Consider the following 14,421-nt stretch of genomic DNA (forward strand, 5'->3'; position numbering starts at 1 on the left):
TAAAATCTCTTCATCTTCTTTTTAAATAGAGAGAACAAAAGATGTTTTAAAATATTTTTCTTACAAAATACAGTTCAAATAATGCCAGAACTTTCGGTAACATTTCTCTTGACACCGGACGCGAAAAAAATACGATAGTTAAATAAATAACGACGGCGAGATTTTTACGAGTTCTTAGAGCCGCGGAAGCCATTCAATCATAATGAGTTTTACGATTGACGTTAAAAACAGAATAAACGAAATCTAAGCGTCGCGCGAATAAGACGTCTTATTGAAAAATGCAAGTTATGTGGCCGGGTTTAGTCGCGGGTGGATTACCGTGAGCAGGGTGAGACTTATAATCTAACTTTTATCGAACCTCGAGAATATTTCAACATTGGCTGCGACGATCGTTAGCAATTCGTTTCTCTCTAGGGATCCAATAGCTGTTGCTTGCGATTTGCTCGCCCGGGACGGGATAAGTACGTTAAATTTCTTGAACTCACGGCAATTTCGTGCACCGCCGTAAATCGATAAATCACAGCCGCCCAATCGACATTACGGAGTTCGCGTTTCATTTCATTTTTCTATCGAACGAAAGAAACAAATAACTAAGCTCTACTTTGATATTACGCGTATGCTAATTTTTTTATAATAATTTTATTCGGCGCCGCATACAGCGCGCAAATGTTAATTTCAAGTATCACGTCTATAATAATAATTTTTCGTATTACGACGTCGTTATCTTTACAGCTACTTAAGCGTAACATCGATGTTGTAATTATATATTTAATTTACTTCCAAATGATAAATTTCTTTCTCTTTTCTACATTCTTCGTGTCTGTGCTCTCTTACTCTGTCAACTTCTTTTCTGGATTTGTCAAACGTACGATAATATCGAATAACGCCAATCTATTTTTAATGACACCGAATAGAGAGTCCAGTCGCGGCGGGAATGAAGCTGGGAAATTAAATATTTAGAGAGAAGATCTGTACATCTCACGTCAGCTTATAATACGTATATACGCGGCGGATCTAGTCGCGCGATATGGATATCATTAACTGAGCGTATTACGAATGTCACGGACTTTAACGGCCGGTATCTCGTGTACTTCTAGATAGAAATTAATTATTTCAAGGTAATGAAGTGTCAAGGGAAAGACGTGGGCAGAAGGGAGGCGACGTTGTTCCAAGTTATTCGACGGAAGATATTTCGCGCATAGCTATCGGGACGTCGCGAACCGGGGAGATATGTATTTCTAATTGCTAAGGTCGCCGCCACCGCGATGTATTAAATAGATTATCCGAATTAACGATCCCAACAAAATTAGCACTCCGTTTTCAGAGCTGTTAAATAATTTGTAAAGGCTTATACGTATATATACATAGACATATTTATAAAAGAAAAGAGAATGCAAATTCTTAATGTTAAAAAAAGAATTAAGAAAAGATGAGTTTTAATAAATAAATATAAAATAATTAATGTAAAGTGATTAACTGATAAAAATACGCAAGTCCTCTTACAATAAACTAAGAAGTGTCAAAATCTATTAATCTTTAACTTACTCTAGCTAGTTTCGATAGATAAGCGGAGAGAAAGAGAGAGAGAGAGAGAGAGAGAGAGAGAGCTTCCACGCTCGTGCAAATTCTCATTGCTTCCGAGGAAGTAGTTAGATCGTGCCAGTAGTTAGATCGTAACGTCCCGGTAGGGTATACGACGCGACATTCGCATTTCTTTGCAATCGCACGTTCCCCGGGACGCAGACATGAAAGCCCGGGATGCCGGTGTTTGTCGAGCGCATCGCCGTGCGGCAAACGGCCGCCGCATCGCGAAAGTGCATTACGCCGCGCGTCTAGAATACGCGATACCCTTTCGCACGGCATGGGTGACTCGTACGTGGGCATACAGCCGGCCAATGCCATACCGTATCGTAGGTGCATGCCGCGCACGCAGCGAATACGCAGAGCAAATTCGTGCCGTAAGTAAAGCACGGGTTGGTACACGGTCAGGGGGCCATAATCGTTATGAGAACTTGCGACATGATCTGCCGGAATTCGCCGCTTCGTGCGTTTAATACAGCATGCACGCGGAATAAACTGCGGAAGAAAACGGTCGTCGTTCTAAGACCACTCACGTATATGAGCGAGAGTAAGTCGCTGGCTTAACTATTGAAGAAGAAGAAGAAGAAAAAGAAAAAAAAAAAAAAAAACGAGTTCAAAGATAGGTCGGCGAAAGAAAACGCAAACGCATCGGGGACCCTTTTTCATCAGCAGCCAGTTTCCAGTCTCACCTCCGGGACGCGAACGAGCGATTCCTTTTTTTTTTTTTTTATTTCCATGCCTTTACGAGACTTCTCCTTTCCAGACCAGAGACTCGATTGGCGATCGAACACGCTTTTTATGTGCACGAAGCGCGGCAACGGCAACGAATGCAAAGTGCTTTCGTTTCTATCGCGTCTCAATTCCCGATGCCCATGGATGGTGCGAGCAATAAAAATATGCCAATACAAAAAGAGAGAGAGAGAGAGAGAAAAAAAACAATGCTATGCGGAGAATGGCCAAGTATATTGGAAACGAAGGCAGTCTCCAATATAACCGCGAACGTATATACCGTGGTTGAATTCGTAAATTACTATCGATTAATCTAGACAGTTTATTATGTCTAATATTTATTTAGAAACATCGAATTTTTGCGTGCATATTACAAATGAAATAATTTGATATCTCGAAAAAGGCCTGATATTTTTTTTACTTAATCTGTATTTAAAAAATCGGATTACGCACGAATTAATTAATTAATCGATTTTATTATTGCCGTTTATTAAATTATATATATTTCTTTTGTTACAGATTAACGTAGCTGTCAACGAAAGTGTCGTAACCGCCGATATTATTAATTATACGAACCGCTGCCGGTTCGTCGGTCGTTCCGGGAGTTCCGCAAAGTGTTCGCGTCATTTTTTCGCTTTATTCTAATCGCGAGTGCCGGACAGGAACGCGCGAGAGTGATTAATAATTTTCGCGATTGTAAAATCACGGTCGGGGTGTTCGCGAGTGACTTGTATGCGGAAAGATGACTCGACACGTCCCATCTGAGAGGAGGAGCAGGCCCGGGAAGGGCATCTTGCATCGGCGGAGCAACTTATAGGTAAATATACATTTTTTCTTTTTTAGAAAATAAAAAAAATAAAAAAGCTTTGCCATTACATTAATTTAAATATCAATATGTCTACATTAATATGTTTTATTTTTTGTTACAGCCACCGGCAGAATTTTACAACTCCGCTGAAGCTTATGCAGATTGGTAAGTCGCATGATTTTTTTTTCGTAGTTTTCTAAAAAATAGCGAGCGCGTAGCGCATGATTTCTTCTAGTTCTATCTATTTATCTATTTATTTATTGAACTGACTAACTATTTATTTATCTATATTCTTCTATCTATATATTTATTTTTAACATAAAAAAAGTGGTGTTACGCGTGAATTATTGTTAAAATAACGATGCATAATTGAACATTATATATTTCTTTTGTATAATTTCTATGAAAGAACTTGAGATAAGAGCTTGAACGTGATAAGAAATATTTAAAAGTATGAGTGGAATCTGTTTCCGAGACCGTAACACTCCGCGCAGCCCGTGCCGAGCGGGCCGTACCGCCTGGCGACAGTTCGTCCCAGTTCGTAACGGTCCGTAACCGTCCGTAACCGTCCGTACCCACTTGTAACGGGCCGTACCAGTCTGTACCTGTCCGTACCAGGCAGACAGCCAGGCACCTGCCTGCAGCGCATGCGCAGTTACTTTCTCGAGAGTAAAATGTATCTGCTACTGTGCCGAACTCCGGGTCGCGCCATGTTCCAACCTTTCAGCCGATCACTAGGTGTCGCAGGTGCGCAATAGTTACTCGCGAGTCAAGTGCAATTCTGATAATATATAAGGGACACAGACTTTGGCGTGTAAAAATAATATTACGGTTGTCCGTTCTTAAATCGGATCAAATTTTTTACTCGCAGTCAGTCGGTTAAAGTACGCGTAGTTGCTTATATAGGCACCCGTCGTCTCGCGACAACGCCTCCATAAATAAATCATTATAACTTTACTTTTATTAAGCGAACCTTGAGAGTGAAATAAATACTAAGTATGATCGTCGGTCGCGCTTAACTTTCGTAAAAATTCGCCGCGATAACCCACCGTCATTATTTCGGTCGTTCGTTTCGCGAGTGATGGTGTTAATGATTAAAGACAGACTATAAAGACAGAACAGTTTAACATAGTGTCACGTACTGCAACACTTCAGGATGATCCAGAGTCCACACAGAATCCAGAAACCGACACAGAAGGAAGGAAGGAAGGAAGGAAGGAAGGAAAGAAAGAAAGAAAGAAAGAAGGAAGGAAGGAAGGAAGGACGGACAGATGGAGAGATAAAACGATGGAAAATAACAATCGGAAGCTACAACTCTGCCTATACTGTGAGTAAAATAAATGTTACATATTTTATTTTCTTGTGTAGATACTAATTTGAAGTAGAAAAAAAAAGAAAACGTATAAAGCATGACACAATTATTTCCGTCGCAATTTGTATATTAACACATATTTAATTACTTGTCTGCTTTGAAATATTTTTCGGAAATATATTGACAAAAAATTCGGGTGGGATACAGTCCCACAGTAGCACTGTGGATGATATCGTATATTTCGATATTTTAATTTCGTGACGAATCGCTTAATCACTGAGTGAACGCATTATCATCCCTATCACAACGCGGCTAGAAAGGAATATAAATTTTACGTTATGCGAACGGGGGCAATAAAATTTCGTTACAGTGCATCACGTCACGGACTAAAACTGTCCAAACAAAATTAATATTTGACGCAATAAGCGAAGCGTAATGTGTATTTTGAAGTAATGTGAAGCGTATTGTAATCGTGCCATGTCGTTACGTCTCATATCGAGCGACGGAGAGCCGACGTCGATTCGTTGATATTGAAATAAACTCCGCGTAGCGTAAACGATTTTTTAATATTCCCCGCGTCGACATATATATACGCGCGATTCCTGGTTCGCCGGCAATCGATTTTACGACGCGCCGAATGGATTTTAAAATTATTTATCAAAGCGGTCGAGTACACAAACGCTATGCAGAAGTTAATATATCTAGAGTGTTCGAGATTTTCTGATGTAATTATTCGTATATTCTCTCAATTACAAATCAGGGTAGACTAAATTTCGGGCTGAATATTTGAAGAGATTGAAATAAGTGCGATTCAATTAAAACTCCAGGAGGGCTGGCAAACTGAATACGGCGTTAGGTGACACGTTAATCGGGCAAGTCCGTTTTTATGAACGCGTTGTATTATTAGGCAGAAAAAATTACATGCCGAGGAACCCCCGCGTGGAAATGGACCGACTCTCGGAGTAGCTAGTAGGTAATTATCCTTTAAACGCGGAGAAAGAGACGGCGGTACATTGTCCGAGGGAAGGAGGGGTCTTCGTTGGTCGACAGGGATAAAAACTGAATCGCGCGGCGGTACGTGTTCGCTCTCCGTTTGTATATACATATATTTCCTTGGGCATGCACGTGTGCATGTAAGTTTATAAAGAAACCAGCCGCACACGCACGCGAGGGGGGGCACAGCTGGTTAACGCGGCGGCGAAAGAGTACAGGAAAGAAATGTTAATTATCGCATTACCGACTAGTCAGCTATAAAATGTACCGTAGCTCACGACGCCTTTCTAAGTGCAAGGCGGAAAATGTTCAAGTGCCCTTAGTGCACGACGAAACAATACATTTGTCTCGCACAATAAAAAATTAAACGAATTACAATCGAGCCCCGGCTGTTGAACTGCGCGAGAAAAATTGTATCTCTGTTAGCGCTTCTGGGGTATATTTACGTTTCGGTCTTGTACGGTTCTTATCAATTTTTTTTTTTTTTTTTTTAATATACCTGGAGGCTCCGTGACTCGCAATACTCGAAAAGCACGCGTTGCGAATAGAAATAAAGTCGAGAGAAGCAAATAGCGTAGAAAAAATGGAGCAATACAGCATAATAAGGCAAAATTAAATCTCCGATATTCAGATATTTCTGATATTTTTTAATTCAATTATTTGATTTAAAGAATTAAGATTATTTTAATTCAGATGGAAATATTTGCAGCGGTAGCTGAAAGAATCTTGTTTTATATATTCTCAACGATGCTGCGACTAATATGTGATAAGTACGATAAGAGCTATCGCGTTTAATGGTCGCTTTAATCTTCGTTAATCTGATTACCCAATTCCGAACCCGTTAAACACCTTAATAATGAAGCGCGTTTAAAATTACGTCTGATTTCATAAATGTTAGGTGAATTATCAATTTTGCGATGTAATTTAATCTGCGAATCGCGCAGTGACAATAATTATACCGAATTCAATAACGTTCCGCTTGCGCGCAATCGATATTTTTATTCTCACTCGAAAAATATCAAAGGACAAATGACAATATAATCTTTTTTATTAATTTCTATCTGTCCGATTTTTAAGCGATGATTTAGAAATAACGTTTATTTTTACCACGATACCAATAGCTTTTCTCCGTATGCAATAATAAACCGATAGCAACGAGATTAAGTATTCGTTTAAAATAAATGTCGATACTATTGTTAACTCGCGTCAATTTGAGCTTTAAAAGAATCGCTGTGAACTATCAGAAAAGAGGCACGGAAATAGCTGGCATCCCATATTTTATGAAAATAAAGTGCCAACTTCGCGAGAAGCTAGCTCGAGCACTCCATAAAATGTCAAGAACTGTCTTTCGCTTTCTCGTTGCTGTTTCACGCCAAGTAAATCTGCGCCGCGCGTGTTTGTGAAAGCGACAGTGGGTCGACGGCGGAGCCCCACACCTCTCGAGCGAAGCGAGAGGATCTTGAGGCGCTTTTACATGGCCGTAAGTAAGGCTAACGTAATGCAGGTCGGTCGTACTTTATTGCCGCGCATTAGAGCTCGTTTTACACGTTTATCTCGTAGCCGAAAGCCAGGGATATCCGTCCGGTGCGGACGCGCAGACGCGAGCGTTACATCCGCCCAGATAGCCGGGGCAATACTTCAATCGCGAGCAATACCGAAAGGATGTTTTTATAGACCAATGTATCGCGATTCCACCCGCTACCCGGTCCCCTGGGAAATTTAAAAAATCCCGAACCTCACGCAGAGAGAGGGTCTGGGCGATAATAGCAACGCGTACACGGCCATTCGTCTTTCCGCTTCGCCGTTGTACCTGCCGTGGCTACGATTCGCGCCACGTGGATCGCGAAATTTCTCGAGGGAAGATAACGCCTACGTAGCGCAAGATCGACGCTCGTGTTCCCGAATGCCAGTCGTTCGCGCCGTCATAACGCTATACGAATTTGCCACGGGTTACGTTACGGGGCAACGAACCGACTCGACATCGGCAAATCTTTTATTACGTTGATCTTTCTTTTTTTTTTTTTTTTTTTTTTTATCGCGTCGCAAAAGTATCTCGGTGCGGTTATATTTTGTCCAATTTTAATTAAAACCGTGCAAAGTATATAAAATTGTACAAGGGGGAAAAAAAAAAGTATCGAAGATAAACCGCGTTACGAGAAAGAAGCTGACAAAGGAGCGATCGGTACGTGGACTCGGTTTATACGCGCTACTTCGTACGGACGCTCGTAAACCGTCAAAATACAAACTTCCGGTAGACAACGAATGTGCCAGCCGTAAAACCTAAAAGGCGAGACGGTGCTTCTGCGGTTTTAGCGATAGGAATCGTCGAAAGGACAAAGCGAACGTTAACGCCGCCTCCCACGGAATCTCACAGTCTCGGCGCGAGGGCAATGTGTATTTTAACAGGCAAGAAGTCACGGGGTAAAACTCGGCAAGTGTAGCGTTAAGCTAAATTCAGATCCGACGCCTGTCAACATCGTCTCTGACGGATGTTGACTGGCGGCGTGCGCAACAAAAGGAAGCACGCGTGCACGCGGAGAAAACGCTGGTAAATGTTGTACAAATAAACGAATAAAACCTCGATTTTCGATAGACATCATTAAATGGGACGTTTGCGAAATATAAACGAGATGCGCGATAAAATAAATCATCAGTAAAATAATAATATAGATAAAATACACGTTTCGTAATTTCGTTTAAAACAGCATTCGTACCCGTGCGTTCGTGTTGTAATTAAAGTAATCGTCGTGAAAAAGATGAATGATGTTATCGAGAAAATTTTAATAAACGCGCGGATTAAAGGTTATATAAATGTATCGAAATCGCGACGTTAAATGTCAGAGAGGACTACGAGGAAAAACAAAAGGAAATAATAAGATTAAAATAAGAAAAAGGAAAATCAATCGTGGAGATTCGTTAAACTTCCGTTTTCAATTAAGTTTTTAATTATTCCTTAACGGTCTATATTCTTATAAGCGCGTCGCGTTTCGATCGCGCCGTTAGAAAGATTACCTCGGGGCTGCGAAGAATTTACGGAATTAATTGCAAATCGGCAAGAATTATCGGAAAATACTGCAGGTACGAAACGCGCTCGTAAATATATATATATGACTACGTCCGAAAGATAAAAACAATTGTATTACAAATTTATAAGTTATGAGACTGAAAGAATATACAATTCGAAACTCGTCCACGTAATCTGTTCGGTCTGTCGGAGGTTGGTTAGTTGTTGGATGAGAAAGGAGCAAAAAGTTAGAAAAAAAGTTGCTCGATGTGTAGGGACCAGTCAGACCAAGTACTCGGCCAATCTGTCTATCGAGACCATTTTTTTTTCTCTCTTTAACCCACTGTTCCTACGTTAGACTCGAGTTTCAGATCGATCGTCTACTGCGTGACTGAAAACATTTCTGGTTCTATACAGGTGCGTTATACATATATCGTTACAAAAAATTACGAGGGTATATTTAAAAAAAATTATCATAAACGCAATTATTCGTGTCGTGTAATTGTTTTATTTTATTGTTTTCTTTAATCATTATTTATTGCCTCCTGTGTCGCAGCATTAAAAATATTTTTTTTTTTAGATTTGAATATTTCTTATTTTAATATCGCAGATTTTTTATATTTAGTTTATTTCGCCCGTAAATTCGTATCTACGTATATCAGGCTAATAATTCAAACAATCGGGAAGTTAATTCTCAGGTAGAGTCGTGTCGTAGGGCAAGAAAGTTGTATATCTCCGGCTTTTCGAAGTTCTAAGTGACGTTCGTGCCTGAGTAAACCGGGGAGCCTGCTCCACCTGGTAGCATATTTGCCGAAGACGTTTACGGCACCGGGGTACAGTTGATCCATTTCTCTGCAAATACTGGTGCGATAAGAGGAAATCCGACGCACTCCATACACCTTAATAGCGGATTTCGAGTTTCGTAGACGTCACCGGGGGAGGGGGAGAGATTATTTTTGCCGTCGTACTCCCGACGTTTACCTGTGCAATCACACACGAGCGAGCATTAGCTGCAACCGCTTTAATAAACTGCCGGGAGCTATTTGCATTTCTTTCGATGGCTGCTTACTCGACGAATAAAACCGTGGTTTTTTATTAAGGTCGGTTGCCTTGAATTATATCCGTCAACAGCTTTCTCGGGGGAATGAAAAATGGGAAGGGACGTCGAAAGCTACAATTATACCCAGAAGGCGGAAATAGAAATTAATCTTTTAAAATCGCATTTTAGCAATTACTTCAACGTAGTCGCTTAGGAAGTCCCCATGAACGTTAAAAGAAATAAACATAGTTACCACGGCTAACTTGGATTATGATGTCAGAAAATCAGATGTTTTTCTCTTTCCGTACCGTGCGAAATAAATGAGTTCTTTCACGCGGCATTGCCACTAACATTTAATAAAATAAACTCGTAAAATGTGCTGGCAATTTTTCGTCTATAAATAATTTTATATTTACATCTTAATAAGTATATTCTCTCTCTCTTTCTCATAAGTTACGTTGGTAATCTCTCGTAAATTTAACACGATAGTCTGGAATACTCTATAATAGCGAGCATTAACGTAAAATCTTAGTCTCCGGTTAGCACCTGCGTGTCCTCGAGCGTCAACTCGATGAGCAACTTTGAAGGCACGTCGCTGTGCTGGCGTATCGAAGAAATTAACGAAGCGGCGCGTTTTTTCGCAAATCCTTTGCCGAGGGATCTCGGTGCCGCGTAGGAGGGATAATAGTCGGCGTCATCGTCAAAACACGTCTGCCGCGCGTTGAAAATCGATTTCGCGCAGAACGGCATGGCGGCGGCAAGAGGAGTCGCTTCTTGCCGTCTGCGGGCTCCGATTCTGCTTCGTGGCCGTGGGGAACCGTTAATCGCATATAACCATACACGAAGGGAAGGATCAGGTTGTCGGATGACTTTCGCAACCAGCGCGAGCAGCCTCTATGCATCTATTCGGCTCGCACTTCTCTTTCGCGGCGCGCCACCGTGTATAACATGGACGTTTCTTTCGCGTTTGCGAGCGATTCGCAGCGAATTCGCTCGATGAATGAGGTATTCTGGTCAATAGTCACGGCATGGGCCGCGCAGATACGACACGAAAACGCGAATTCGCTCGTGCGACATGTTTCGCGCAACGTTTCATCGATATCGAAAACAATATTGCACGTACACGCGACGACTAACGAACCACGATACTCTCTCGCCGGGAAGAATCTTTTTACACTTCCGTTATTCGCCGTTCGGTGTCATCCGTTCATTAGGCGCAGCGAAATTGTCTCTTGTACGTTTTTACTTAAGTCTTCTGACGCCGCAGTTACCCGTAACGCCGAGACGTCAAGAATAAAATAGAAAACTCTCCTTTCCAATTTTACAGTTTACGCGTGCACTCATCTTTTTTAAGCACGTATATATTGAAATCAATTTTAATCTCCGTTACATTATCATCTATATTTAACTAAACGGAACATACGACGCGATTTAGCAAATGTACGAATTAATCATATATATTGTAAATTTTAATGAACTGTCGCGTGAGATTTATTTTCATTGAAAGCACACGAGATGCATATATGTATACCTATATTAAATTGAACGAGATTTCATTAATAAAGGAAATTGGAGAAGAGAATTATTGGCACATTTTGCAAGTGTGTTTCTCCGCTAGGTAGAGACGATATAAAAAAAAAACACACAAAAAAAAAGAAAAAAAGAAAAACTTATTTCGCTTGATGCATAGCGCAAGAAAGAAATTCATATGATTTCTCGCTCCTGACGTCATAATCCAATATAACTGCAGTGACAGACCAGCAGTCTTAAATCTAAGTGACGCGAAACTTTTCACAGCAAGAAGAGAAGCGTACTTGCTCTCATGCCGCGAATGTGAACATATATAAAAGTAATGGTTAAGGAGAATATTGCATTAAAGCGGTGTATGAAAGGAACGTGTTACAAGAAAGAGATAGCGATAATCGTGAATATCGCTCTGTGATTAGTACATGATTTATGAGACTTTATATTTCCACACTTTCAATTACATTTCGAGAACAAATGGTCCGTGCCCCGGTGAAATCTCGTTAAAATCTTAAGTTATATATGATGTAACGAAATGCAGCATACGGCGCAAATTTAGATCTAGCTTCGTAAAACAGTACTTCGAAATGTAGCAATTTATCACGGCTGGTGAGAATTCATTATTTTCCTAAAGATGTCTTGCCTTCAACCTCGGTCGGAAAAAATTATTGATCGCGTAATTGTTAATCATAATATGTTATCGTAATGTGTGATTTCTATTAAGTCACAAAGTAATCGTTTGTACCAATATAATCGTACGTTATCGCGGCAAAATTTATAGTAATTCTATACAATAGCAGTTGCTATATCGCGAGCAAAGGATTTTGCGGGATTTAATCCGTGAAAGGTCGTCATAAAAAGTTGCGCCGTCAGTCGCGTCTGAGCAAAACGTTGTAATGCTTCCGCAGCTCGGGCGAAGTTCTATAGTAAACAAAAGATGCCGGCAACAAGATTCACGTAAACCTGTCGACATGAAAAGTAGAATGCCTTAAGGACGGGAAACACGGCGAAAAAGAAAGATTTATAAAATTGCACAAAACTGAAATGCAAGGCAGTAGAGAGAATGCAAGAAATGTCTGTTTTTTAATATTAATCATTAGCGCTTTGATAAGATTTTGACAATTGTTGCATTAATGACGGTAAATTCAACCGAGCTGTAGTTGGCTCGCGGCATAAAATCGGCAAAGGATCGTTTTAAAGAGCAACGTCGATCTGAGATTTACGGCGAAGTTAAGCGGAAAAGTTCGATGCTCGCGAAATGAATTCGAACGTGGTAACGTAGGCGTAACGCGTTCCCGCTTGGGAGAAGCGATCGAGAACGCGACGGGCAGAGGTACTACCTTTATCCGAAGAACCGTGGCTGGTTTGAAAAGAAGGCGAACAGTGATGGCAGAGAGAAAGAAAAAGCGAGGAGGAAAAAAATAGGGAGAGCGAGAGAGAGAGAGAGAGAGAGAGAGAAAGAGAAAGAGAGAAAAAGTGGCGCGGTACGAGAAGGAGATTCGCAATCATGTGAACGGAATAATTGCGCTCAGGGAATTAACGTGCGTCGGGTATAGAGGACAAGCCAGCGTAATTGTTGACGCTAATTAATTAATAGCTTCGAGCCTGGCTGATTAAACAAACGAATGCGCAGGGGGCAACCGAGAAAAAGCAGAAATACGATCGTTTCTCTTTTGCATTTGGTTTTTTTTTCCTCTTGTTCCGGTCGACTGGTGCGAAATAAGATGTAAATGGAAATATTGCGTTGACAAATCGGCTATAAAACTGTTAACAAAACAATTACCCAGATGTTACATCTTTTTATTAACGGGGAATATTCTCGCTTTCGCGCTATTATTGTGACAAACTCTTCTGAAAGGGGAAAGATTTAAAATTGTTGGAAAGTTTGAGTTAACCGCGGGCGCAATAACTGTACATCCGCTATTTATACTCCCTGAATCTGAAATAAGCATCAATATTTTATCGTAAATTACTTTTTACTTGGGACGCAAAAAGAAATGTAGCTCACGAAAGCAAGATTTAATTTGATAAATTCGCGCCGTTTGATTAAAAGTAAATTCTTTTTTTTTTTTTTCTTTTACGATCGAAATGACCGTGTGCGAATCTCACGCGGATATTAAATTATACGCGGATATTAGTTAACACTAGACCTTTTATTCTTATCGGCCCGTCGTCGTTCGATCGTTAGACCGTCGTCTTTACAAAAGCAGACCTTCGCAGTAACAGGCAGATTCTAGCTCAGCAAATTATTAACAATCAGGCAGGTGTTTGCGCGGTTCACGAGATTTGCTAACAAGGCGGCATTTTCGAGGTGCGGACTTGAGGCATATAATTATATCCCTACCTCCCTATGCGTATGCATGCTTCGATACGAACCTCCTCTATATAGGGTGTACCGATCGCTTCGATAATCGAACGATACCTTTTATCCGGGTATTCGTTACATTCTTTGTGGCAAAATATATAAAGGGAGGCAAACGTCGGGTCTTAAATAAATATTAAAAATTAATAAAACGTAAAGTCAAATGTTTATACACGTAGAGAACTATTCCGTCTCGCGTTACGTTTCGTGTAACGCCTGCTACGTCGTTATCGAAGCTCAGAGCAAATAGCGACACAAGTTTATTATTAAAAAAAAAAAAAAAAAAAAAAAAAGAAAAATACAGACGTGAGAAAATAAAATGACGAATTGATCGAAATTATATATACCGAATTCAATTTACATATGAAAAATTGATTTAGAATGCAAGTGGTTGAGATGTAAATGAATCGAGCATCGGCTCGAATGCAAAGAATACGACAGCGAGATGCCTATCGCGGTACGAACGAATAGAAGAGTCTTCGATGCCTTGAGCAATTCCGCAAATCAATTTGCAATACGCGGAACAAGCATGCTCGGTGGCTAGGCGGTTGCGCGCGGACCCAGGGATGTCTGTCGGTTTCATAAATTGTTACTCGTTATGGTCGTCATTACACTTGCCTGGGAGAGATTTTACGCTATTACACAACTCCTCCAGCCGAACTAAAGCTGTGGTTCGCGCGAAGCGACTGCGCGCGTCGTTACGATCGGGGACTCCGCCGAAGTCTGGTAAGGGAGACGGGTAATACGAGATTCCTAAATGTTAGAAGCGAAGTACATTTCCGGCACGAGAAGGGACACATTAGCGCGACGTGTATACGCATTAAACGTGGAAAACGGTCTGAGATGTGCGGGTTATACCTGGGCGCCGTACAATTTGGCCACCCCGTACGTTGTCCGTTGTAGCGCCCGGTTGGCCGCGGCGTGAAACCGGTGGGTATGATTACCCACTTTAGTTAACGATCTTCGTAGCCCCATGGCAGTTCCGAAAGGTCAGAAAGAAAACCGCAAGGAGATCGGGAGAGAGAGAGCGGAACGCCGCCATCGACTCGCGGTCGTTGTCGGTTATATC

The 14,421-nt window shown here is 41.0% G+C and overlaps 1 long non-coding RNA gene across 1 annotated transcript in view; it reads left to right on the top strand.

Moving 5' to 3' along the window:
* The first annotated feature begins 2,858 nt into the window (after nt 1–2,858).
* The window catches only part of LOC139110345 (uncharacterized), a 35,770-nt gene continuing 24,207 nt past the window's right edge, over nt 2,859–14,421 (top strand). Inside the window, exons 1-2 of the long non-coding RNA XR_011546984.1 lie at nt 2,859–3,127; nt 3,240–4,445. This is a non-coding gene — a long non-coding RNA (uncharacterized lncRNA). The remainder of the gene's footprint in view (nt 3,128–3,239; nt 4,446–14,421) is intronic.

The sequence above is a fragment of the Cardiocondyla obscurior genome, linkage group LG20, assembly GCF_019399895.1.
Source record: "Cardiocondyla obscurior isolate alpha-2009 linkage group LG20, Cobs3.1, whole genome shotgun sequence".
Lineage (NCBI taxonomy): Eukaryota > Metazoa > Arthropoda > Insecta > Hymenoptera > Formicidae > Cardiocondyla > Cardiocondyla obscurior.